The sequence below is a fragment of the Microtus ochrogaster genome, chromosome X (genome assembly GCF_000317375.1).
Source record: "Microtus ochrogaster isolate Prairie Vole_2 chromosome X, MicOch1.0, whole genome shotgun sequence".
NCBI lineage: Eukaryota > Metazoa > Chordata > Mammalia > Rodentia > Cricetidae > Microtus > Microtus ochrogaster.
The window spans coordinates 1,942,366-1,969,392 of NC_022026.1; the positions used below are offsets into that span (position 1 = coordinate 1,942,366).

The 27,027-nt window shown below is 37.7% G+C and overlaps 2 pseudogenes; one reads left to right on the forward strand and one right to left on the reverse strand.

The window, feature by feature from the left end:
• Positions 1 to 10,801: 10,801 nt before the first annotated feature.
• Positions 10,802 to 11,951, reverse strand: LOC101979209 (annotated as a pseudogene).
• A 3,530-nt stretch (positions 11,952 to 15,481) lies between these two features.
• LOC101989580 overlaps positions 15,482 to 27,027 on the forward strand; it is a 29,747-nt pseudogene continuing 18,201 nt past the window's right edge.

The window sequence follows — 27,027 nt, forward strand, 5'->3', positions numbered from 1 at the left end:
CATATCAAATTATTCTTTCTGTGCTTATATTTTTTACAACTTTTTAATCCATTCACTGTTTCATTTCTGCAAACATTTAAAATATGCAACTTGTCATTCATTGTTTTTACAATTTGATCTCTTCAAACCAATTATATCAATCCCTTGTTTTTTTTCTTTTTAACAGATTAATATTGTGAAAAATCACTAAACTTAACTGACTTCTGAAAAGTCATAGGAATATGTGACCAGTGTTCAAACAACTTGAACATTGTCTAGAGATCTTTAAACAGCTCAGCAGTGTGGTGCTAAGTACTGTGCAGAGCAGTGGTTTGTGGAAGAACATATAATTTTATGGTTTAGATACAGGCTTCTTTAAAATAAGGAAAAATTAAATTGTAGCAAGGGCTAACATATCTTAGGTTGTCAATAAATAGAAGTTCCATTATTTCCTTCAGTGTACATGTATAGACCTGAATGCATATAGAGGGGCATATGTTTTATCAGTTTGTGTTGGAGTAAGGCCATCAGTTTATTTCCCAACTGCCTGGAAGCTCAGACCCAAAATGATCACACAGAAACTATATTATTTAAATCAGTGCTTGGCCCATTAGCTCTATCTTCTTATTGGCTAACTCTTACATCTTAATTTAACCCATCTCCATTAATCTGTGCATCACCACAAAATCATGGCCTACCAGCAAAGTTTCGGCGCACATCTGTGTTGTAATACGAGGCGGGGCTGAGTCCCCAGCACCGCACTGCCCACAAGGCTAGCTTTACCCGAAATAATTACACGGACACTGTATTCTTTTAAGCACTGCTTGGCCCATCTATCTAGCCTCTTCTAGGCTAATTCTCACATATTAATTTAGCCCATTTCTAATCATCTGCTGTAGCCCACAAGGTGGCTTATCAGGGAGATTCTGGCCTACATCCATCCTGGGTCGGAGCTTCATCGTGTGTGCCTCAGAGAGCAGAGCTCTCGCCTCTGCCCGCAAAAGTGGAGCATCGTGTCTCTCTGAGGCATCTGCCCCTGAGAGGAGAGCTGTTGAGTCTCTGAGCTCACTTCCTCTTCCTCCCAGCGTTCTGCTCCGTTCACTCCTCCCACCTACGTTCTAACCTATCAGGGCAAGCAGCTTCTTTATTTAATTAACCAATGGCCTTCCTCCATCACATCTGTCTCCAGCAGAAGCTCCATGGCTTCTCCTCAACTCCTCCTTCTTTCTCCCAGCATTTAGTTTAGTTTTCCCCACCTACCTTAATTCCCTGTGTAGGCACAAGACAGTTTCTTTATTAACCAAAGGTATTTACAGCATGCAGAGGGGAATCCCATATCAAGTGTGCCACAGCATTTCTGTATTAAACACTACTTTCTCTCTTATGTAATTCCTCTCCTCTATCATCATCCATCCCAAATCCAATACTTTTAAGAAAAGATAAAAATGTTCCTATAGGGAATATAAATACAGCAAGTTGTTAATAACTTTTTATCAATATTGACTCATACCTATTGTACTTATCAAATTAAGTTTTTTGAATTGTAAGGATTGGAATGTTCTTATAGAATTTTCACAGTCAAAACTATAACATCTAGTATATTTTGTGAGCTCCAACAGGTAAGCAGTCATTGTTTTAGAAAGAGATGCCATGCTCTACTGTACAGTGCCAGCATTAGATGAATCTGTTTCCACACCATCTACAGGATTCATTGGTTTTGGTTGCTTCCCTATTACCTAGTATAAATGCTGAATCCTTCATATTTATTGATTGGTTTTATAGGATTCATCACTTCCATTAGTCTGTATATTCATACAACACAAATGCATGAAAAGCAGACATGTAAAAACAAAGAAAGCAAAAATAGAATTTCTTGTCTGAGTTGAGTGCTTAAGAACATAGTTTCAAGGAACTAGACTACTTATTCAAGTTATAGCTCTATTAGGATAAGAAATATGACCTTGACCAATTTATATAGCCATATAATTGGGAAGGTTACTTACACATTCAGAAAGTTAGTCTATTATAATCATGGCAAGGAGCATGGTAACATACAAGCAGATATGATGTTGAAGTGGTAGCTGAGAGCTTTACATCCTGATCCATGGATAGAGACAGAAGGATAGATAGACTGGGCCTGGCGTGGAAATTTGAAATGTTAAAGCTTGCCCAAGTGGTATACTTTCTTTAACAAGGCCACACCTCCTAATTCTTCTAATCCTTTCAAAAAGCACTATTGTCTGGTGTCTACACAGTCACATATATGAGGATATAGAGACAATTCTTACTCAAGTCACCACTAGCACTGATATTCTTTGGCATTGTATTTATCTGCCTTCAAATACCAGCTCTAATACCTTGAAGCTAAGTGAAATGTTGGGTAAATATCACACACACACACACACACACACACACACACACACACACACCTTATCATTACAGAAGAGAGAATAAATAGTACCTGTTGCTTGTAGTTGTTGCTATAATTAGAAGCAAAAACGCTTATAAAGTAACCACAACAAATGATAATTGCATATAACAAGGGTTCAATAAATATAAATTATCATTATTAATTGCTGCTATTATCCTGAAAATCTGTGTTAAATTTGTGTTAAAATTCATGTTAAAAATGAAGGTGTTTGCTGTGGGAAAATGGTTTTACCCTGTAAAGATTTGTTTCTTATACTTGTTTAAATAAACGCTGGTTGGCCAGGCAGGAAGTATAGACAGGACAACCAGGCAGGAAGTAGGGGCAGGGCAATGAGAATTCTGTTAAGAGGGAAGTTTAAGTCCTCACTCATGACCTAGCCTCAGTGGAAGCAAGATGTGACTGCCTCACCGAAAATGGTACCAAGCCTCGTGGCTAACTTCGGCAATAATTATGGGGTAATATAATTTATAAGAATTAGTTAATAAGAAGAGCCTGAGATACTGGGCCAATCAGTTTATAATTGCTGTAGATTCTTATGATCCTTTGGAACTTAACAGCTGCAGGACTGGGTGGGACAGAAAACCCCAGTCAACAGGTATTAAGTACTGGGAGAAATGAAATCCATAAAGTTACAGAACTAATTTGTTACTACAATACAGCTCTCTTTACTTCCAACTGACTGTGTTTTGTTGCAACATCCTTAATGTTTGTGTAAAGAGAGTGTATCAATGTTTGCTTACACATTAAGAGGGAGGGGCAGTTTTATCCTTTTCAATTATGTGATTTTGTTTCTTGCTAATGGGAAATGTCGTCATACTGTCTTCTCTTGTCTGACTTTTTTATTTTTTTATGAGTTTTAAACTTGTTAGCCATAATACATAGCTTACTTTGTCATCTAGAAATGTCACTTATGTGTCATAGCATCTTGGCAACAATTGGAAAGTCTTATTGTTATCAATATTAACAAATGAATAGCAATGTTCCTCTTCCACAGTTTGTCCATGTACCTATCCATATATAAAAATTTCTGTTTTAATAACTGTTATTAAAAATGTTTAATAATATGGTTGTGATTTTACCTTAGCCCTCACTGAAGAACTACACCAAATTTATTGTTGTGCAGAGGTTACATTACTCCCCAAGAACATACTTCCTTTTCAATATCCATGAGACTCAATTGCAAACCAGATGATCAAATATCTCAATAAAAATCAAATATCTTAGAACAATAGCACAGTAGGAAGGAAAACAGGTTGTGATTCAAACCTAGTCATTTAGTAAGCAAAACAAGTGATTTGAATTATTGTAAAAGACTATGTTCCCTTTATACCCAACTCTATTCAATAGTCAATACCCCTCAAATTCCAAATAGCAATGCTTTCAAGTCTCTTAGATTTATTTTCTGCCCCCATAATTCAGAACAATCCAACATACTTGATAAGAGAGTACATTTTTGGCCATGGGTTCTTTATTGTACAGTTGATATTTTCAGGTTGTAGACAATTGCCTCTGAGGTCTCCCTCTACATCAGAATATGCTGAGTATGCAGGAATACTACCTCTATTACAGTCAAGTATTTCAGTCTCCAGTGCTCCTTTCCTAAACGGTAAGGCTAGGGCCAATTTCTTAATTCATGCCTTAAGAATTCAGAATCTAATAGCATATCTAAAAATTGTAATTTTCCTAGTAGCAGGGATTTTTCCTGCCTCTATAAAAAATAGAACTTTAAGCCTCGAGAAATGTACCTATTATTCTAAGTCTGCCTTCTATTATAAAAACTGCCATCTCAAGTATTTCTCATGGTGAAGGTCATTCAAATGGGCAAATACCTAAGAATAAAATAGTCTCTAACAGTAAAATATTTAGAAGGGTATCAGTAGAATACTTAAAAAATGTCAAGAATTTGTCACTCCTTTTAAATCATCCAGATCTTTGTGCCTTGAGGTATATTGATACAAGTACTGCAAAAATATTTTTAAAGGATTACAGACTTAATCGGGGCCATTCTTCAGTTTCTGGCTAGTTGGATTAATCAGCCCAGGACTTCAGTAACAAAATGAAGGTGATGAACCAAGTTAATTAGGTGAACTACCCAAGTCAATAAATTTCAATTGCCTCCATTTCATAGACCTTTCAGGTGAAAGCCTATTCTGTCTTGAAGTACTTGTATAAATTCCTGTTTAATATTTCTCTGACAATGGACTCATAAGGTATTGGGTCAAGAAAGCACCACATCTGTCACATCGGGGGGGAAAAATACTAATGGCCCCTGGTGTCACCATGCTTTATTAAACTCTTATGAGGCTTCTTAGCATTGAAATTTACACTGTGCCAAGAAGAGAATCAGGCCTCCAATAAATAGGATGTATATATAGGAAAATTTGAGAGGGAAATTATGAAAACAAAAACCATTATTTTTATAGTAGAGAAAATGGATCATTGATTTTAACAGTCTTAATTGGAATGAATTGATTTGCTCAGTTCCTCGCTTTGTAAATTGCTGTTATCTAACTAGGGATAGATTATAAGTAATGAGAAGATTCTACTGTGGGCTACCTAGTTAAATATATCCAGTGTCACTTCTGTCTTGTGTTCATTTCTTTTCTTTTCTTTTGCTTCTACCTACCATTATGGACATTAAAGAATATTTCAGTTTTTCTTTATTGTATCTCTTTTTTACATATGCCTGCAATGTTACCTAGTATGAAAGTCCTTCTATCTGTGTTGCTTTATTGGTTTTATTTGTAAATGAATAAAGCTGTTTTGGCCAGTGGCTTAGCAGAATTGGGCAATGTGGGAGATTCAATCAGATAGATGAGAGAAAAGTAGGTGGATCAGTAAGAAGCTATGTTAGCCACCCACAGGAGACAGATGCTTCCATCAGAGCCCACCAGAACCTTGCCGGTAAGCCACAGCCACATGGCAATACACAGATTAAAAGAAATGAGTTAATTTAATGTCTAAGTGTTGGCCAGAAATACATTTAAGCTATTGGCCAAACAGTATTGCAATTAATACAATTTCTGTGTGATTATTTTATGTTTGGGTGGACAGGAATGATCAAGCAACCTCCTGCCAACAAACAGCACCCAATGTGGTCAAATAAATCTACTTAAAAACCTGAGAAGCTTGAAAAGAAATTCTAGACACAAACCCACACACAAACAAAGTTTAGCCACAACACAATAACTGTATATTGTCTTTGAATTGTTTGATAGCTGAGGAAGGAGCAACAGCTGTTAAAAGATATTTGATTATAAATGCTGCTGGATTAATCCAACATACATATTTAAAAAATGCCTTGACTTCAAAATTTAAGTCAAAAGATATGTTACTTGGAGAAAAGATTTTACTTTTGTTTCCATAAGAAATGAGAGGCTGTGGATTTATTCTGAGTTAAGAAAAATCAGATTTGATCAAGGAAGACTTTCTAAAAAATCTCCAACGGAAGCAGATGGACCAGATGGTTCAACATTTCAAAGGACCACTTTTGGAGTTTCCTCTGAGTTCTACATCCAGAACAACTTCAAGACTGTTGGTTGAGGTGATCAAGCCTTACACAATGTTCCACTCAAGACTTAACTATAATCCTAAATTTTCTTTATGTCTCCTTAAAATTATCAGTGCCCCCAATCAGCAGGAAGTAGCCTGAAAAGCTATGCTCACATTCCCACAAAATGAATTTATGGATTTTTTTTTTGTTGTTTAGAGTGTTGGTTACAAGTTGTTAAGGATAATGGCCAGAAAGAAAGCTAAACAAAGGAGATTAGATTCAGAGTTTTTGTTTTGGAGAAAAAGATAATTGCTGTGGGACAATGATCTTGTAACCTGTAAAAATTTGTCACTTATATTGGTTTAATAAAATGCTGATTGTCCAGTAGGTAGGCAGGAAGTATAGACAGGGCAAGCAGGCAAGAAATATAGGTATGGTGACCAGAATAAGAGAATTCTGGGAAGAGGAATGGCTCAGTCTGCAGTCATCAACCAGACTGAGAGGAAGTAAGATAAGAATGCCTCACTGATAAAAGGTACCAAGCCACATGACATGGCTAACCCAAAGAAGAATTAAGGACTAATTTAAGATGTAAAAATTATTTAGTAAGAAGCCTAATTGAATAGACCAACCAGTTCATAATTAATGTAATCCTCTGTGTGTTTCTTTGGGACTGAATGGCTGTGGGACTAGGCGGGACAGATACCTCTGTTAACATTCACCCTCTAGAGTTTGTTTATTTCTGAAAATATTTGAACTGGTAGCATATAATTCACCATCAATTTTTTAATTTATTCTTTTGTAATTTTTATTATTTCTTTGAGAATTTCCTACAGATTGTTTTATTCATCTTCTTTTTTCCTTGAATTGTATACCATATATATTGATAATATACCCCAATACTTCTCCTCCCAACTTTATAACATCTTATTTAATTTTTTTATTTAATGTATTTGAAACTAACTAATTCCAATTACTGCTGCCTACAGTAACAACAAATAGTCTTTGCTGGCTTGATCTGTGCAGGAAACCATGGCTTTAGTGAATTCATGAGTATAGCAGCTATCTACATCATGTCCAGAAGACAGTGTTTCACAGTGGTGCTAATTTATAGAAATAATCAGAAATAATTAGAAGGTAGTTTGAGAATATGCAAATTTATCAAAACACTAGCTCCCATGACCTCCAAAGCAAAGATCTTTTGATGGCATTTACAGTATAAGACATTAATTCCCTCCTGTGAAGCAGAATTCAAATCTAACATAGAAGTGTTTTGTTGCCCCATAACTCTCATGGCAGTATTACTCCAGTGGGTACATTTTGGCAAGCAGATAAGCATTCAAGATTCACTGCTGGGCATACGACTGAGAACATTTCTACTGAAGCATCCTGCATATTACTGCAGTTTCTTGCATTAAAATGTCTATCCAGTATAGAGAAATTCCTGAGCAGAGTTCCAGCTTAATTTCTCTTCTTTGTTTTTTGAGTCAGAGCCTTACTATGTAGTCCTTGCTATTCTGGAACTACTATATAGATCAAGTTGGTCTAGAAGTCGCAGAGGTCTACCTCTGTTTTCCAAGTGCTGGGATTATAGATGTGTGCTACCAAACCCAGTCCCAGCATGGTTTATTTATATCCAGTAACCGAATGGATTGTATCATCAATAATAGGGTCTTACCATTTGATTATGGTGGGCAATCAAGAATAACAACTATAGTCTGTGTTGTTTTGCTGGCCTCTGTCATCTCCCTGACCAATAGCTTGTAGGGAGTTATCCCATGTCTGGCACTGAGCTTTTCATTTAATAATTCATGTCTTCTGTGGGAAACCTTATCCATCCATGCATGGTACCTGTGTTCCAACACCTTCCTTTTTAATTATATTTTTAATTAGGTTACAAATTAGTGGGTTTTCATAAGGATTTTTCATACACCAATTCTTATTTTAATCTTCTATATATAAAAGAAACATTTACTAAATTTGAACTAGATGAGAACACTTTCAGATTTTATAAATAGTAAAAGCTATTAGTTTTTGAGACAAACTATGTTGCAGATACTGTTGTATAAACATGTATGTACATATATATATATATAAAATGTTTTAACATACATGTATATAAAATGTCTTTATCACTTCATTATGATGTAGAAACTCATAAGTAGAGAAACAGTTACCTAAGAGCATTAAGTAACGTATTTGAAATTTAAATTGATTGGTTTATTCTAGATCTCTTACTTTTAACTAATATTGCTTATAGCCTTCATTAAACCCTAAAAGCCTTGAACAATCTGTGTTAGGTTAAAGTGGCGACAAATTATTGGACACATCCCGAGAGAAGTTGGACAATGCTTCCCTCTCAGTTTCAGCAAACTTTAGCCAAAAAGAAATACTGTTCCAGTTTCTCATTCCATACCATAAAAAAAATCCATACATGTTACTTCTCTCTTGCAAACATTTTCTATGGAAACACTGAACCCACCATGTGCAATGTTGTATGTCTTGTTTGTGATTGTCATGGTAGAGAATATACATGTAGGTTTTCCAGTTGATTCTCCCAGCTGAGTATCAATACCTACCAAGGAGTCCATTGTAAACATGAAATTATTTTTGCTTATTGAAAGCATTCTGTCAATCTGATGAATCCCACTGGTGACCTTGTTTGGTACCATGTGTAGCCAAGAAATCACACAGTCTAGCCTTGTCTAATTTCTTCACCCACAAAATGATGTATCACAATATACAATAATTGCAATTTTAAAGCAGAGAACTTGGAATGTTTTGTAAAGGAGCACATAATTATAGTTATAACGCTGAAGGATTCAAAGTAAGACAGGAACCTATCAAATTCCTAAGAAGTGTTTACATAACCTTAAATGCCTGGTACATAAAAGGCACTCCATAAGTGAATCTAATTTTATACCAGTAATTTCAGCTTACATATTTTGTGGTGTGTGTGTGTGTGTGTGTGTGTGTGTGTGTGTGTGTGTGTGTGCTTGTGTGTATGTGATACAGGTTGTCCCATAGAGTTTTGCATGTTGAGAGAAAAAAACTAGTACTGCATAGTATATGAGGACTATGCTTTCCATTGTCCACTGGGGCTTTCTTTGTTCTTACTGGTCACAGTGGAAATTTTTCTTTTTTCAAGAAGACTTTTATTTTTGAGCCACTATCACAGAATCTCTGTCTTTGAGGTCAAATTCCCACTTTCCTCACATCCTTGGCATGTGTTTTGGCAGATTATTCCCTCTATACTGTCTTCTATCTTCTTGATAGAGCAGAGGGAATCAGGGAGTTAAGAAAAGTGAAGTATTTCCCTATGTGCACAAGTTGTTTTCAACCAAATGTCAGTTTTAGCAGGTGAAGTAAACTATGAAGTGCAGCATCTGAGTACTGGGTGAATGTTGAAATCCCTCAATGCCCCTTTTGGAACTTGGAATATGAGGCGTGAGGGCATACCTGATTGGATAGCAAGTGCAACTTTTTCCTCACAAAAGTCCCCAAACAGAGATTTACATCCACTATCAGAATATGCATTTTAAAAGACCCCAAATACATATTAATGAACCATAAAATGTAGTTTAAAATGTCAAGAGCTTGGTTTTAAACTGCACATTTAATTTGGAGTAGAATTCTGGAATCCTTAAAACTTGAGAGGAACAAAATCATGAATGATAAATTTAGTATCTGCTTGTTTTGAAATCTCTTGGTTGTAGGAATAGGTAGTTTTTAACTTCAAAAGGAAACTTCATCTCTTCCTGCTAAAATAACAGGCTCTTTTTATATCTTTCCTTTCTGTGGTCCCACTTCTCCCTGGCTCCCCCTCTCCATTCATGCTTCTCTTCCTTTATTTTCTTCTGTTTCAAATGCTGATTTGTCTCAGAAGAATGAAGATTTAGACCTTGTATCAATCACTCACTTTTCACTAGTTCAAAGGCCCATCTTTGCCAGGAGAGCTTTCATCCTCTGCAGCAGCTGAAGTAATGTCACTTTGCTTCCTGGGATGAAACTAAAGAGATTCATCTGAAGTGCCAAGTAGAAGGAGGTAGAAATTGATGCAGCCTTAACTTTTGGCTTATCCTTCTAGCCCAGGCAGCAAGGCAGATCCTTATGGCCTCTGTTGTAGAAAAGGAAGGTAGGACAGAAATCTGTTTTGAAAACACATTTGAAAATAGCAGTGTGATTTGCTCACATAGTCCAGCAAAAACTGGATCTGGGCCATCAAATGTACTAGTTCAGTTCCCTGACCCCAAACTAACTCTATGGAAATGTTCATGGGAAACAATTCATACTGTGTTTGGAGGAAGTCGGGCCTGCACTTACTTGAATCAGTCTCTTTAGGTGATACATGATCTTGATCAGGTTATTTTACCATTCTGAGCCTCGTTTGTCTATAAATTATAGGCAATTCCTCCATGGTATAGATCCTTCTCCCTCTACTTTCTAAATGCTGGGGTTGTAGGTATGCGCCAGCAAACCTGGTTTAAATATTTTTATAATTGTGAATAGATAACAAATAGCTTAGATTTAATATCTTATTTCTCAAAAATACCTCACTCCCAAAACTTTAAGCCTCCTTTCATGAAAAATCAATGGAAATAAATTTGATTCTGTGGGTATAGAAAAATTAAATAAATAACAGGCATACTATTCAAATAGTCATGACTGTTAGCATATCTTTTCCTGTACCTTGTAGATGTGTTTTTCTTTCTCATCTCTTTCCATACCCCCTCCACTGAAATAAGATAAAGATTATTTTCCATTTAGATTGCTCACTAGAAATCATTGCTCCTTTTTCTAGACTATTAAAAATTCAATATATTAAACAAGTTCCCCCCACCACCACCACTGGAAAAGTCATTCTTGAGATCCTACCAATTTCACAAATGCTTCCGACATTAAGCACCTTCCTCCTTGGCAATGTGGTATTTCTTGTACAGTCTCATACAGACTTTCTTATCCTCCATAGTCTGTAAATGACCATGGCTAAACTTGGAGGTGGTGTCAATAAATTTCAGGTCAGTCTTCTCCAGAGCTGAAGAAATTGAACACCCTTTTTGTTTCCTACCACACAGTCTTTGAGCTTCACAAAGTCATTGATAACCTCACCATAATGGACAAAGTTACCCAGTGGTTTGATGCTCTTGTCAGATGAGTAATAGTCAGTAGATGCATGGTTTTTGATTAGCTTACTATCTTTGACCAATCTTGTAAATCTAATTTATCTCTGTGCGATGATGGCAGCCTTTCTGCCCAGCTGGATCCACAGAGAAGGCCACATGGGCAGGGTGCTAGGCTCCAATACAGGTAGCATTGTACAGCCCTTAATGGGTCTTGCAGGGTACTTTTTTTGACGTCAATGACTGGGCACCTCCTTTTGTCTTTGCCTTTTGTCAGTCCAATGACATCAATCATCTCATCCTGTCCAAACACCTGGTTCACAGGAACCTTTTGTGCCAGCCCCTCTGGGGCCCATTCTCAGCCACAGTTCCTCTGTTCACCTGGGACTCCATCCAGAGTGCCTTCTGGTAAAGAGGAAGCAGGATCTTCTGAGAACTCGCAGTTATGTAGATGACTTGAAAATACTTTGTCATGCTGTTGAGGTACTTCTCCAGCTGTTTCTTGCCCATGTTATCCTGCCATTTCTTACAGTATTTGGTGAAGGCCTTCTTAAGTTTGTGCCAGTTTTGTAGAAACACCTTTTAAACTTGTCATTGGCTTGCTCAGCAAATACTGTCTTAAAGTTCTGGAGGCCTTGTGGGGTTTCTACATACCTACCACAATGCCCATAACTACCATGGGTGTTATTTTCAAAATGATTACAGTTTCTTTGACTTCTTTCTTGTTCACCTTGGATCCTGGATTATCAACTTCTAGGATGCTGTGGGTCATGTGAGCCTTGTAGCCTAGAAAGGCTGGGAGGTGAACAAATTTGGAAGGGTCATCCTTCTGGTAGCTCTTCAATTTCCCATTTTGCTGACTGCTATGCTTCTGAGGCGAGAAGTCCAAAGACCCAGGACTGGGAGCAGAGAATTTCCTGTGAGACATTTAGCTATCATGTGTCACAGATATTGCCAATTTTTAATTTTTTGAAAATATTTTATAACAGGCCAGAGAGATGGTTCAGCAGTTACGAGCACTGGCTGATCTTCCTGAGATCCTGAGTTTTAGTCCCAACAAACGCACGGTGGCACACAGTCATCTATAGTGGGTTCTGTGGTTATATTTTGTTTGTGACCTAACAAATAAAGCTTGCCTGATGATCAGAGTACGGAGCTAGCCACTAGTTAGCAATAAAGGTCAGACAGTGATGACACACCCCTTTAATTCCAGGACTCTGGTGACAGAAGCAGAGATCTCTGTGAGTTCAAGGCTACACTGGACTATACTAGATTGATCCAGTCTTAAAGAGAAACAGAGCTCATGCCAGTACTTGGGAATCACATGCCTTTAATCACAACACTAAGGAGGTGGAGACAGGAAGGGATATGGCTAGACAGAGAGAGGACTATAAAGTAGGAGGTAACAAGATCTCACAGCATTCAGTCTGAGAACTTGTAAAGACAACATTTTTTTCCCATTTTGCCTCAGCATTCAGAGAGGTAAGCACTCTAGTGGCTGGCTGCTCTTCTTCTCTCTCTGATCATTCAGTTTTTACCCCCTAACATCTGACTCTGAGGTTTTATTTAATAAGACTAATTAGGATGGTGATACTGGGATCTAATGTCCTCTTTTGGCATGCAGGCATAAATGCAGATAGAACAATCATATTCATAAAATAATATACTTTTAAAAATATTTTATATATAAGTATTATATTTTTATCTTTTTTTCTCTCTATCTTCCTTTACTTGCTTTCTGTGCTTCACCCATTCCATTTCCAATTAATGGCTTCATTTTATTTAATTATTATTGTTACACATATAAACATTTAAATATATAAATATAACCTGATAAAAACATATATTCACTCTTCCCTGAATCCCAAACATTTCTTCAAACCTTCAATATCTTCTTCTATGTGATCTTAGCTGCTTGTAATGCCCCACAACTACTCATTTCTCAGTTTTCTTGTGACACAGTCATTAAATACGTGATGTATAAACTTTCTGAGGAATTCTGGCAATAAGATGTGAACACCTATATATACACCTACATAGCAATAGCCTTTAGCACAGACTGTACTTTGTAAACACCAGCACTTTTGATCTTCCAGTAATGCTATTTGAGTCACTCTGGACCTTGAAATCTTTGAAATTAGCATCTTATAAACCTGAGCCATCTGCTAATGGTTTGTGTAGGTCTTCAGGATAAGTTTAATAAAAACAACAGAACAGCAGCATAAAATAACATCACCTGGACCTCTGAAAATCAAATATATGATCTTGTCTTTTATTTACCTTTTATTATTCACATGAGAGTGAATAAAAAAATTACGTGCTTAAAAGAATGCTGAGTATATTAGAGAAGCCATAAATATTTGTTTATGTTTCTTTTTCCAAGACAGGGTTCTTTGTGTAGTTATGGCTTTTCTGGAACTAACTCTGTAGAGCAGAGATCCATCTGTCTATACCTCTTGAGTGCAGAGACTAAAGGTGTGCATCACCACTGCCTGGAACAATCAATTATTATTATTATTTTGTTTGGTTTTTCGAGACAGGGTTTCTACAATCAGTTATTTTTATTGTGACAACCAAGCACTTGCTTAACATCTTCTTTTTAAAGATTAACATTGGATATTTTTCAGTCTTCCTTGGTAATAACAGAGGAGAATCTTCTGCAGGATAGAAATCTTAAAGAATTACTTGGGTCATAACTGACAGGATAGGAGGAGTGTTTTGGAATTAATGAATTTGAATGAATTTGTTCTGCTTTTTGTAGAAACTACTGAGTTCAAAATAATGATTGATTCTATCAGATAAGAATGTAGATTACTGTTGGCTTCATAAAATATGCTAACAAAGCTATGATATTTTTGGACACCTTTCATAGACTATCAGACACTTGACATTGGCTCAGCTTGTGTTTTAACATATTACTATGTTATTGACAAAGTTTTATTTTTTAGAAAACTATTGGGACGAAGCCAGGGGAAATCATTTAACTCCTTAAATTTTAAAGTCCTGTTTCCTCAAATACATTAAAAAATAAAGTTGATTCTGTGAAATAGTATGGAACCAAATTAATTCTAAACTCTTTAAACTGTTATAGTAGACAGTACCACTTTTCATGTTCCTGTATCCTTACTTGTTGTTACAAGAACAGAGAAGAAACAATGAAATATTTTTAAAGGATACATTTTAATATTTCACATTGTTTAATTAAGAAAGTGAATATCACTGATAACATTATTTTCACTGGGGGTTTCAGATAGATTTAAAAACTCAATATGATATGGTCTAGAAACTTTTCAAGGCCTACATTTAGGGCAATCTTTTGATATAATTATGTTTGACCAAATACACAGCTCATTTATTCTTTTTCTTATCAAATATGACCTAGTACTTAATTATCAAAGGCCTTATTTAAATGAGACTATATCTCCATCTCCAACTTTTCTTCATGTATTTATCTAACATCAATTTATTAAATATTTAGACTGCTTAATATATATGAACATACACATTTATAATATATGTAACCTGGTCCTTATATTTAGACTCTGAGTCTATTAATGTTTTAATTAGTTATTAATGTACTAGATAATATAATATTTGTATTTTCAACTTTTCATTACTTATCTAAAACTAGAAACATGAGATGAATCTATTTAGCATTTACTGAATTTAATTTCTTTCAATTTCATCTGAACTAAATGCAAGTCTTTATTGGCTCTGTTGCAGTTTGAATAGGAACAGCCCCCAAAATCTCAAATATTTAAATCAGTACTTACCTAAATGCTTTGGCGTTAGGGTGTGACACTGCTTGAAGGGGATTAGGAATCATGACCTTGTTGGAGTATGTGTGGTCTTGATAAAAGAAGTGTGTCACTTCCACAAAGAGTGGGCTTTGGGGTCTGAAATGCTCAAGCCAGGCCCAGTGTCTCTATCTTCCTGCAGCTTTCAGGTCCATTTGTAGAGCTTTCAGCTCCTTCTTCAGGACTACATGTACCTACATGCCACCGTGTTTCTTAACATGATGACAATGGACTAAATGTCTGAACCTGTAAGCAAGCTCTGACTTATTGCTTTCCTTTATAAGAGTTTCTGTCATCATGGTATCTCTTCATAGCAGTAGAACACTGACTAAGACAGAAGTGGTATCAAGGACTGGAGTATTGCTGTGATAGGCCTGACCATGTTTCTTGTTGGTAGAATATGGAGTTTTAGGGTATTGGATTAGATAAGCAGTTGAACATTTTATATAGGGCCTAATGGGTCATCCTAGTAGGAGCAGAAAGACAGTGGTACAGAGAGTGATTTGAACTATAATAACCTTGCTTCAAAAAGTTTCTGGAGAGAAGAACTTTAGTATGTGGTCTAGAGACTCTTCTTGTGGTATTTTTGGAGAAGAATATGGTTACTTTTTGCCCCTGTCCAAAAAGTCTGCCTGAGGCTAAATTGAAGAGTATTAGATAAATGGCATTAGCCGAGGAGGTTTCAAAACAGCCTAATATTGACTGGATCATGTTGTTATTAGTGGCCAGTCTTACACAGCTCTGTAATGAAAAGGACCAAGCTGAGCAAGCAAAGGTATAAAATGTAGAGTTTGAGGAGAAAAGAAATACCAGTAAGAGTAATGGTGCTAGTCTTTTGGTCAAGGAAATAAGCAGAGTAAAGAAATTCCTGATGCTAAATGGGGATGGTGAACTTAGGGCAAGATCCCATCCAGCTAAGCTTGCAATTTGTGAAAAGGAATTAAAAAAAGGTTAGGGCCGGGCATGATGTCACACACCTTTAACCCCATTACTAAGAGGCAGGGGCAGATTTCTGAGGTGGAGGCCAGCCTAGTCTACAGACTGAGTTCTTAGACAGCCAAGCTTAGGCAGTGAAGGTAACTGTTGTTCCTTTTGGAGACGAAAAGATAGCATATGCGCAGAAGGATCACTGGACTACAATTCCCAGAAGCAGCAGAGGATACAGCATCCCACTGAATTACAATTCCCAATTCGACAAAAAGCCATGTATGTGCAGGACATTTTCTCCCAGACGCACCTGGATCCCCCTTAAAAACGGGGAACGCCATAACTCGCCCCTTTTTCGTCTTTTCACCCCCGTCCCTCACCTGTCGTCACCCCCCTCCCCCATTAAAGTTTACCCACGTGGGACCCCCGTGCATCTCGTGTTTCCTTTCCAACCCCGCAGAAAGAAAGTATAACAGTAACCACTGAAAACAGAAAGCTGGTGAAGATGTAATTGAACAAGAGGGCCATGTTTCAGCCCCAGCAAACAGAGAATTAGCATTTTCTGTCATGTAGTTTGGGTTTTAAAGTCTAGGATGTAAGAAATCTAGGATTGTGCAATCCCTCTCCACAGCTAAGGAAAGCTACTGAGGTCAGATGTGTGTCAGGGGTGTCCCTACAAAGGTCAATGTGTGAAGCTGAGAAAGTGAAGCCTTGATTGCCTTGGAGACCCCAATAGTTTGGAGATACTAGAGCCATGGGATATCTGCCAAGGAAAGCTGCATACAAGGCATCATCAAACCAGCCCAACAGAGAAGTGTGTTGCAATCAACAAAGCTAAAAAGAGTTGGATATCTGAAGAGCACTTTGACATCAGACATGGAGCTGGAGTTTGCCCTGCTGATTTTAGGTCTTTATTTGGTCCAGTGTTTTCTTACTATATTCTCTTTCCTCCCTTTTGGGATAGTAGCAGATAGTTTGTGTCCTTGTATGTTAGATTTATGTGATCTGCTTTTTGATTTTTGATAACACAGGGGATTGTAGTCAAGAGATTGCCGTAAAGTCTCAGAAAAGACTTTGACCTTTTAAACCATGTAGAGGTTGTGTTAGAATATGGGTACTTTCAAAGTTAAACTAAATGTGTTTTTTAATTAATTAATTAATTTATTTATTAAAGATTTCTGCCTCCTCCCTACCACTGCCTCCCATTTCCCTCCCCCTTCCCCAATCAAGTCCCCCTCCCTTGTCAGTCTGAAGAGCAATCAGGGTTCCCTGCCCTGTCGGAAGTCCAAGGACTACCCACCTCCATCCAGGTCTAGTAAGGTTAGCATCCAAACTGCCTAGGCTCCCACAAAGCCAGTACGTGCAGTAGGGTCAAAAACCCATTGCCATTGTTCTTGAGTTCTCAACTAAATGTGTTTTTGAGGTATGCTATTGCTATGGGGCCCAGGGAATGGAATGAAGTGGTTTGAATAGGAATGACCCCCATAGGGTCCTATATTTCAATGATTGATCATTAGGGAGTGGTGCTACTTGAATGGGATTAGGAGTTGTAGCCTTGTTGGGGGAAGTGTGGCAGTGTGGATGGGCTTTAGAGTTTCAAATGATCAAGCCATGCCCAGCATCTGACTTTCTGCTACCTACAGATTCAGATGTAGATTTCTCAGCTATCTCTCCAGCACCATGTCTGCCTGCCTGTCCCCATGCTTCCCACCATGAAACTTTAAGCATGCCTCAATTAACTGCTTTCATTTATGAGAGTTGCCATGGTCGTGGTGTCTCTTTACAGCAATAAAACATTGATTAAGACAGGCTCATATGTATGTAAAAATTCAAGTATCTGAAGACTTGTTGTTTAAGTATTAGTGCCTGGCATAGTGTCCTAATCAGTCAACTTCAGATACAGATACATGAAAATTATACATTGGTATTTGTAAGAATTTACCAAATATTTCCATGTCAAGATGTGCTGTGGACAACTTCAGTTTCATAACTTGGGGGTCCATATCCTTTTCATTGGCAATACTTAATATTGTACTCAGCCCTCTTTTTTGACATGAAATTTCAAGAATTACAATCTGTATTTTCCCCAACCATTCTTTTTTTGTTTATCCGAATGGTATTGTCTCTAGAAAATAGTTGGTATTCACACAGATTTTTTCATTAACACCCTTTCATCACTCAACAACAAAATAAATTGCTTGTTTTTATGATATTCATAGCATTTACCCACTTTCAATGTCTCAACTTTAATATAACTCTCAAAAGCTGCAACTTTTTTCAGGAGGCTAGCTGGTCAAGACAAGAATTTATCACTGGATAAGCTAAGAATTTGTGTTTTAGCTTTTGCCCAATTGAAGGGGGTAAGGAAAGAAGAGTAATGTGGGTTCTGAAACCAAACGTCATAAAATCTACATACTACCTAAGAGAAATCAGTCTTCTAATGAACTAAGGTATTTCAAGAATTTCCTGATAAAATTCTAACTTCATTTACTCCCTTTTTCTAAGTCTGCTTCCTGGGATGATATGTTCATAAAGCAGAGCAGTTAAATGCCAATCATTAGGAATAAACCAAGGTCAACTCCAACGGAACCAAAATGAATATATGTCATAATGTCCTTTTCCTCTCCAGACATTCGACCATATGTGACACTTGAGTCATTCTGGCATGTTTTCAAATGCTTTTTGGGAACTGATGAGTTTGAACAGTAGCAATTTGATACATGGACACATCTTCTTGCACACTTGTAAGAAGACAGGGCTTTGCAGATGAGCATTTTCTCATTCCCAGAGGACTGACATTTCTCTCAAAATATTTTGGATGACAAGAAAAGAATGGAAAATTTGGGGCCTGAACTGAAGGCCTGAAAAATAGCAATACATCTGCAAATTATAATTAGTTGTTCTGAAAGGCTTGTCATATGCATGTGCAAATACACACACACATAATATACAAATAGATAAATATTTAGGACATTAATGTTATCATTCACATAGAATGGACAAGGTTATTTTATAACTCTAAGACAGAGGCACTTAAAAGCCAACATTTAAACCTTTTTCTGAAAATCAGTCATTTTAAAGTAGCATAATAAAATATCTTGTTTAAATGCTTTGCTGAAGTTATTATAACTTCTTTGTTATCCATGCAAGATGATGAGAAGCTTAGTTTTTAAAAATGATTTATACATAGAAAGACACATGTCTTTAATTTTATATATAAGTATAGGACAATTTTGTATGTTTGCTTTAAGCAAAGCCCAAATTTACAGCACAAATACACACACACACACACACACATATTGTGTTTGTCTCTTAACACAAAGGACATGTACAATATATAACACTGGTAATTAAGTGTCTGTAAATATAATAACTGAATGTAAAATTTGAATGTGACTAAAATTATAGAAGTATATTAATTATATCGTGGGGCAGCTAAGTATAATTACATCTATGAGCAAAGTTACAAACAAACAGAAATGGATGAGGTCAATTAATATGATGGAACATGTAGCTATTTTGCATTGTGAAAATGAAAAATGGGTTGTAATTCATCATTTGAAAAAAACCATGGTTCCTGAGTTCAATGTAGAGCTGATTACCTTGGTTTACCAATAATATAATTTGTAACTACTTCTTGTGTTGGAGTGACTATGCATCTACAAGTCAATCAACTCAAGAGGTAGTAAGCCTCTGCTGTTGAAAAAGAACATGATGACAATTCAATATAGATCATCTGGGTAGGAGACTGCAACCTCCAGGCAATCAAGAATGAAAGTGAACCCATATTGAATCGATTAGGTTGTCATGACTTCCTCATGATAGATGGAAGTCTACTAAGCATACCACAGGGCAAAAGTAGTGGCCATTTGTAGAGGATAGCTTTTGTTGAGTGTCATAATGTTCAAAATATTTTCTTCTAATTGAAGCCCTTCTTCTTCCCCCTGTGGCAAGTATAATTTTGGGAAAAAAAACTGATTCCTGTGAATATATGTTGACTCATGTAGCACTAGTAGTTGAAAGTATTGTTTGTTGAATAACTATAATATATGTGTATGCATGAAAACACACATGTGCTAACGCACACACAAACACACGCACATGTATGCACATATCTGATCAGAGAGAAAAGCTAGCTGTTGAAAGCATTCTCAGAAATCTGTTCCTTCATGACAGCAAAACCATACTATTTGATGTAGTCAGGTACATAAGTGGAATTTCTGATCACTCTTTGTACAGTTGTGCTCAGCTGCATTTATTTCACATGACTGAACATTCTTCGCAACACTAAATCAGTGACTTTACTTGCCTACAAGGTTTTCTCATGTAGAGATCTTAAAGTCATTGAATCTAGTGAATGCAATTTTACTTATCCTTGAATGCCTTCAGAGTACTGGATGGGGAAAAGGGCAGAGGTGAGGGAAAAAGAAGAAAACAGTGTAGCACTGCTAAGTCAGCAGGTGCTATGCACAGCAAGGATAAGAGGCAGAGAGGTGGTATTTGGAAATGCCATTTAGTTCATTTGACTCTATTTTTTTTCTATAGGACACAGTTCAATTAAATTGATTTGGCTTCTTTCTTGGAATGATTACTACTTATGGGCTCAAAAATCCTAATATAGTTAGATTTCATAGAAACCATAAAGTAGGGCAGAAATCAAATAATCTCTCTTTGGATTAAAGTTCACATCTCCTCATAAATGGTAGTTTTATTGACTCCTTCTATCCATTGAACACCAAATCCTGCCTGGCCGCTTGCTACTAAGTGATTTACTTGCCATTCAGTGACTGCTCGCAGCTTCACACCACAGTCGGTCCCTTTCTTGCCTGGTTAAACAAAGAGAATACACTATCACTACATTATTAAAAAGGCCTAGGCCTCCTGCTGGTTTTCTTCAATAGTTCAAATACCAGAAGCTGAAATGGTTATGGTGTTAATCCATTCCACAGAAAATGAAGTGCTGTTTGAGAATTAACAATGGAAAGTTGTGGCAAAGTGATATGTATTATGATTATAATATTTTAGAAATACTATGATTATTATAAAATAGCCTCCTTATGTTGTGCCTGGCACATGATAATAAGGACAAATTATTATATTTTTGTCATCCTGTTATCTTGCAAATATCAAAAGATCAGAATAAGCATAAATCACTGTGATGGCACACACGTGTGCACACATATACATACACACATACATATATGCACCACACACATCTATGCATGTGTGAAATAAACTTAAGTATCTATTCTCTCACATTTGTATAAGTAAAAGTTACTATAATAGTTAGGACTGAAAGGGCAGTGTCTGATCCTTAAATGGCCATGAACATGAATGTGTACAGACCCTCTGAGGGATTACCTCCTTTATAATTTAGGCTGTGTGCCTACTGGATAACGATATAGTTACTTTCTAGAAGGTAGTATCAAAATCATAATGACTGAGTGCAAAGGAGTTCACAGTTTTCTCTTTTCATCAATTATTCAGTGAACTTTCCATCTTGGTAATGCAGAACAAATGAATGAAGTGCTCTCGAAACAGATGAGCTACAACGTGACAAATCCTGTAGATCAGAGCTGATGTTCCAAGAAGCCATTTTTGATATTCAGTGGTGATTTTTCATATTGAAAACTGGGCAAAGAGGGAGCACAATGGCTGGCCAAAATAGAGCTTTCCATCTGTAACTTATGACTATTGTCACTTAAATGGTCTATATATCACACCAACTTGTTACCGGCCCATGGCATCTAATGCAAAGAAGATGTCATGCAAATAATTTATAGCCTATTGTGTAGATGATGAAATGGCTGGTGTATATGCTCTTTCCAAGCAGCAGATTGATCCAGAGGCTTTCAAAGCCAAGGTTTCCATTCACTCACCTACTAATACAGGCCAATATTTTTCAGTTAGTTGGGGAGATTTCATGTTCCCTTCCTAAAATAAGTGAGGAAGAAACATTGGTTTGTTTGAAACATTGTGGCTATGTTTGTTATTCTAACTGACATTTTGTACTAAATCTTAAATACTCAAAGAAAAACAAAAGTCATGCAGTTGATATGTTTTAGCATTATTTTAAGGTAGAAAGCCTCTAAGAGTACCTTTATTAAGAAACACACCAAACAAACAAAGAAACATGAGACCTAACTATTTTCCTTCCTGCCCAAAACAAAATATACAACAGATAGAAATATACAGGGAGGGTTAAAGGAGAGCTGCATGATGACTCTTATACCTTTAAAGATCATACAGCTGGATTATTCCCCTAACTATCCTAACCTTCTTTAATGATCCATAGTTTTACTATGCACATATTTTTCAAAAACCTTCTTCAACTCTTTATGTTTTTAATGCCCACCATATGTTTATTCCCTGTTGTATAAACTAAAAAAGCAACTGTCTATTGTGGAGACTGAACACGTAGCTTTATGTACAACAGGCATCTGTAATCAGATCCTAATTATATACCCTGTGGGCTCTATTTATACAGTCTAAGGGACATAGGCATCTGCCATTTAACTGTGATTTTCATCAGCATGGACAGCTGAATCATATAGTCTAAATCCAGGTTATCCTTTGCACATAACAAGTCAAAATGGGTTTAGTGGTGATTTATAAAGCATATAAACAAGTTCTCAGCTTATTGTATACCTGGAATTTTGAGTTGATGAAAATATTTAATCCTAAAGTAGGGAAAATGGCATATTGAGGAAAATGAAGCTCATTATGTTAAGTGAAATGAGCTAGACTCAGAAAAGTAAGCATGTTTTCCACCACATGCGGACTGTAGATTTAAACAAAACATAAGGCATGGCAGTAGAAGGGGTGTAATTTGGAAAGAAAAGAGGAGTCAGAAATAGGTGACAAAGGGCAAGAGTAGGTAATGGGAATGTGGATATGGCCAACATATGTTCTGTCGTTAAATGAAAATGCAACAATAAAACCCATTACTCTGCACAATCAATATATGCTAATTTTAATAAAAAGAGATGGAATGTTTATTTTGGGGTTGATGTAGACAATTACAGACTTAGGCACTATCACTTATAATAACATTAAATGTCAATGGGCCTCCAGACATGCCATTGTGGGACTGTCTTAATTGTGTTAATTGAATTAAGAAGACCAACCAACCCCCTGTGGATAGAAGTATTAATTCCCTGACTGGGATCCTGGTGGGTATATAATGAGAAAGAATATAGTACTAAACATTTACTGCTCCAAATTATTCCAATTATAAATGTGATATGATCATCTGCTTCAAATCTCTGCCACCAGTCTTTGCTGCCATGATGTACTTACCTAGAACTGTGAACTAAAATAAATCAGTTTTCCCCTAAGTCGATTTTGTCAAAATATTTTGCCCAAATAAAGGGAGGATAACTAAGATCACCAGAGAAAAAGCACAATCAGACAGCAAGCTCATAAAGAACAAAGAGTACCTTTAGAGCTTGGTTGGATAGTGAGATGTCAAAAAGAATTCTTAAGCTGGAGAGATGTTTCAGTGCTTAAGAGGGATGGAGGAAGGGGGGTATGGGAACAGGGAAGTATATATCTTAATTAAGGGAGCCATTTTAGGGTTGGCAAGAGATTTGATCTAGAAGTGTCCCCAGGTGTCCATGGAGAAGTCCCCAGCTAGATTTTTGGGCAGCTGAGGAGAGGGAGCCTGAAATGGCCCTATCCTATAGCCATACGATGAATATTTTGCATATCACCATAGAACCTTCATCTGGCAATGGATGAAGCTAGAGACAGAGACCCATATTGGAGCACTGGACTGAGCTCCCAAAGTCCAAATGAGGAGCAGTAGGAGGGAGAACATGAGCAAGTCAGGACCACGAGGGGTGCGCCCACCCACTGAGACTGTGGGGGCCAATCTAATGGGAGCTCACCAAAGCAAGCTGGACTGGGACTGATGGAGCATGTGATCAAACCGGACTCTCTGAATGCGTAGGACAAGGAGGGCTGACTGAGAAGCCAAGGACAATGGCACTGGGTTTTGATCCTATGCATGTACTGGCTTTGTGAGAGCCTAGTCTCTTTGGATGCTCATCTACCTAGACCTGGATGGAGGGGGAAGGACCTTGGACTTCCCACAGGGCAGGGAACCCTGACTGCTCTTTGGACTGGGATAGAGAAATGGGAGGGGATGGAAATTTTTAAGTAAAAATAAATAAAAAAATAAGAGTAATTTAATATTAAAAGATAGAAAAAAAGTGCACACTGCTCTTGCAGAGGATTAGAGTTCAGGTCCCAGCACCTATATCAAGCAGTTCAGAACTGACAGTAATTTCAACACGGTGATTATGTGAATGTGAATGGCCCTTATAGGCTCATATAGTTGGTCCCCAGTTGGTGGGATTGTTAGGGAAGAATTAAGAGGTGTGACCTGGTGGAGGAGGTATGTCACTAGTGGTGGGCCTGAGGTTTTAAAAGCCCAGGCTATTTCTAATTAGCCGTCTCCCTCATTCTTTGTGATAATGTAGAAGGAACAGGTAGCTGCGTTGCTGGCGCCCGGCCACTCGTATGGCTAGCTTTACACCTGAAATAACAATACACAAACTGTATTCTTTTAAACACTGCTTGGCCCATTAGTTTCAACCTCTTATTGGCTAATTCTCACATCTTGCTTTAACCCATATTTATTAATCTGTGTAGCACCACAAGGTGGTAGCTTACCTGGAAAAATCTTAACCTGCATTCATCTTGGAGAAAAGAGGTATGCTATCTGCTTGACTCAGCTTTCTTTCTCCCAGAATTCTGTTCTGTCTTCCCGGCCTACCTATGTTCTGACCTATCAGGCCAAGCAGTTTCTTTATTAATTAACCAATGAAAGCAACAGATCTACCTAATTTTCTGTCCTATCAGGGCCAAGCAGTTTCTTTATTAATTAACCAATGAAAGCAACAGATAGACAGATGAACCTCCTCCATCATGACAAGAATGCAAACTCTCAGCTACTGCTCCCTCCCAATGCCTGCCTGCTGACTGCCACACTCTTTGCCATGATAAATTGGATTCTAACCTTCTGAAATTGCAAGCAAGCCACCAGTAAGCCTCTTTCTTCTATAAACTTCTTTGGTCATGATGATTCTTCATAGTAGTTGAAGAGTAACTAACACAGGCTCCAACAGATCTAAAATCTCTTTTTGCCCTCTCTGGTCACTGTACTTTTATGTACACATACCCACACACAAACACACATAATTTAACATTAAAAAACAGTAATTGAATAATTATATGTGGTTTGGTTGGAAGTGTCACCCTAGCCCCTGGCATCCATATACCCAAAGAGTTTCTGATGTTTGGGTGAAAGTGTCACTCTAGCCCCTGGCACCCATATACCCAAAGAGCTTGGAATATTTTGGTTAATGCTTCACCCCAGCCCCTGGCACCCCTTGGTGAGGGACAATTGTCAATATTCTGTAAATTATGTTTTAAATAAATGCTGATTGGCTAGTAGCCAGGCAGGAAGTATAGGCAGGACAACCAGACTGGAAGTGGAGGTGGGTCAATGAGAACAGGAAAATTCTGGGAAGGAAAAAGCCCATTCCTCCACAGTCCTGCCCAGACACAAGGCAGAAGATAGAAAGATGTGACCTGCCCCACCGAAAAAGGTACCAAACCATGTGGCTAAAACAAATAAGAATAATGGTTAACATAAGTTATAAGATGGGATAAAACCAGACTCTCTGAACATGGCGAGCAAGGAGGGCTGATGAGAAGCCAAGGACAATGGCAAGGGGTTTTGATCCGACTTAATGTTCTGGCTTTGTGGGAGCCTAGCCAGTTTGGATGTTCACCTTCCTAGACATGGATGGAGGGGGGAGGACCTTGGACTTTCCACAGGGCAGGGAACCCTGACTGCTCTTTAGACTTGGGGGGAGGGGGAGAAGGGTGGGAGGAGGGGGAGGGAAATGGGAGGCTGGGAGGAGGGGGAAACTTTTTTTTCTTTTTCTCAATAAAAAATTTAAAAAAAGAGTTAATAAAAAGCCTGAGCTAATGGGCAAATCAGTTTATCATTAATATAGACCTCTGTATGATTTCATTGGGGCTAAATAGCTGTGGGACCTGGTGAGAGGACAGAAACAAGGCAGGATAGAAACCCAGACAACAACCCCTATACTCAAAGAGTTTGGAGTGTCTGGGATAAGGCTTCACCTCAGCCCTTGGCATCCATATATCCAAGAAGTCTAGAATGTTTGGGTGGGAAGTTCCATCCCAAGTCCAGACTTCTCCTTTGAGAAAGCCCACCAAATGGTGACCCCCCTCCCCAGAGATACTTAAAACCACCCACAGGCTATTTAAACTGCTCCCCAGAGAACAAACACATGGTTACCTGGTCTTTCTTTCCCATCTCCTCCCTGAGGGCCTGGAAGGACACCCAGCAACATTAGTATCCATTAAACCTGGAGGATGGGTGGGGGAGAATTGTGGATGGAATGTAAAATGAAATAAAAAAAATAAATTAAAAAAATAAAAGAACATCAATCCACTAAAAAAAATTAAACCACTAGAAAGTGTAGAATATATACAAATTAGAGTACTACTTAGTGGTAAAAAATAATGACATTTTGAATTTTGCATGCAAATGGAAGAAAATAGAAAACACTATTCTGAGTGAGATAACCCAGACCCCAAAAGATGAATATGGTATGTGCTCATGTGCTCACTCATTAGTGGACTCTAGCCATAAGCAAAGGACATTAAGCCTATATTTCATAAGCCTATAGAAGCCAAATAAAAAGGTAAACCCATATATATATATATATATATATATATATATATATCCTCTTGGAAATTGGAAGCAACCAAGATTGCCTGGCAAGAGTTGGGAGCATGGGGGTGGGGTTAAGGGTGGGGTGGGGGTGGGGGAAGGGGAGAGAGGAAGAGAGACAAGGGAAAGACTGGAGAGAGCTTGGGGGAGTGGGAGGGTGGAGATGGAGGAAGGGTGGATATAGGAGCAGGGAAGAAGATGTCTACATTAAGGGAGCCATTTTAGGGCTGGCAAGAGACTTGGATCTAGAGGGCATCCCAGTTGTCCACGGGATGTCCCCAGCTAGGTCCTTGGGCAGCATAGTAGAGGGTGCCTGAACTGGCCTTGCCCCACTATCACACTGGTGATTATCTCAAATATCACCATAGTATCTTTGTCCTGCGACAGATGGAAATAGAGAAAAAATCCCTCATCAGAGCAACAGACTGAGCTCCCAAGGTCCAGTTGAAGAGCAGAATGAGGGAGAAGAAAGATAAGCAAGTGTAGAAATATGAGCCGTGGGGCTG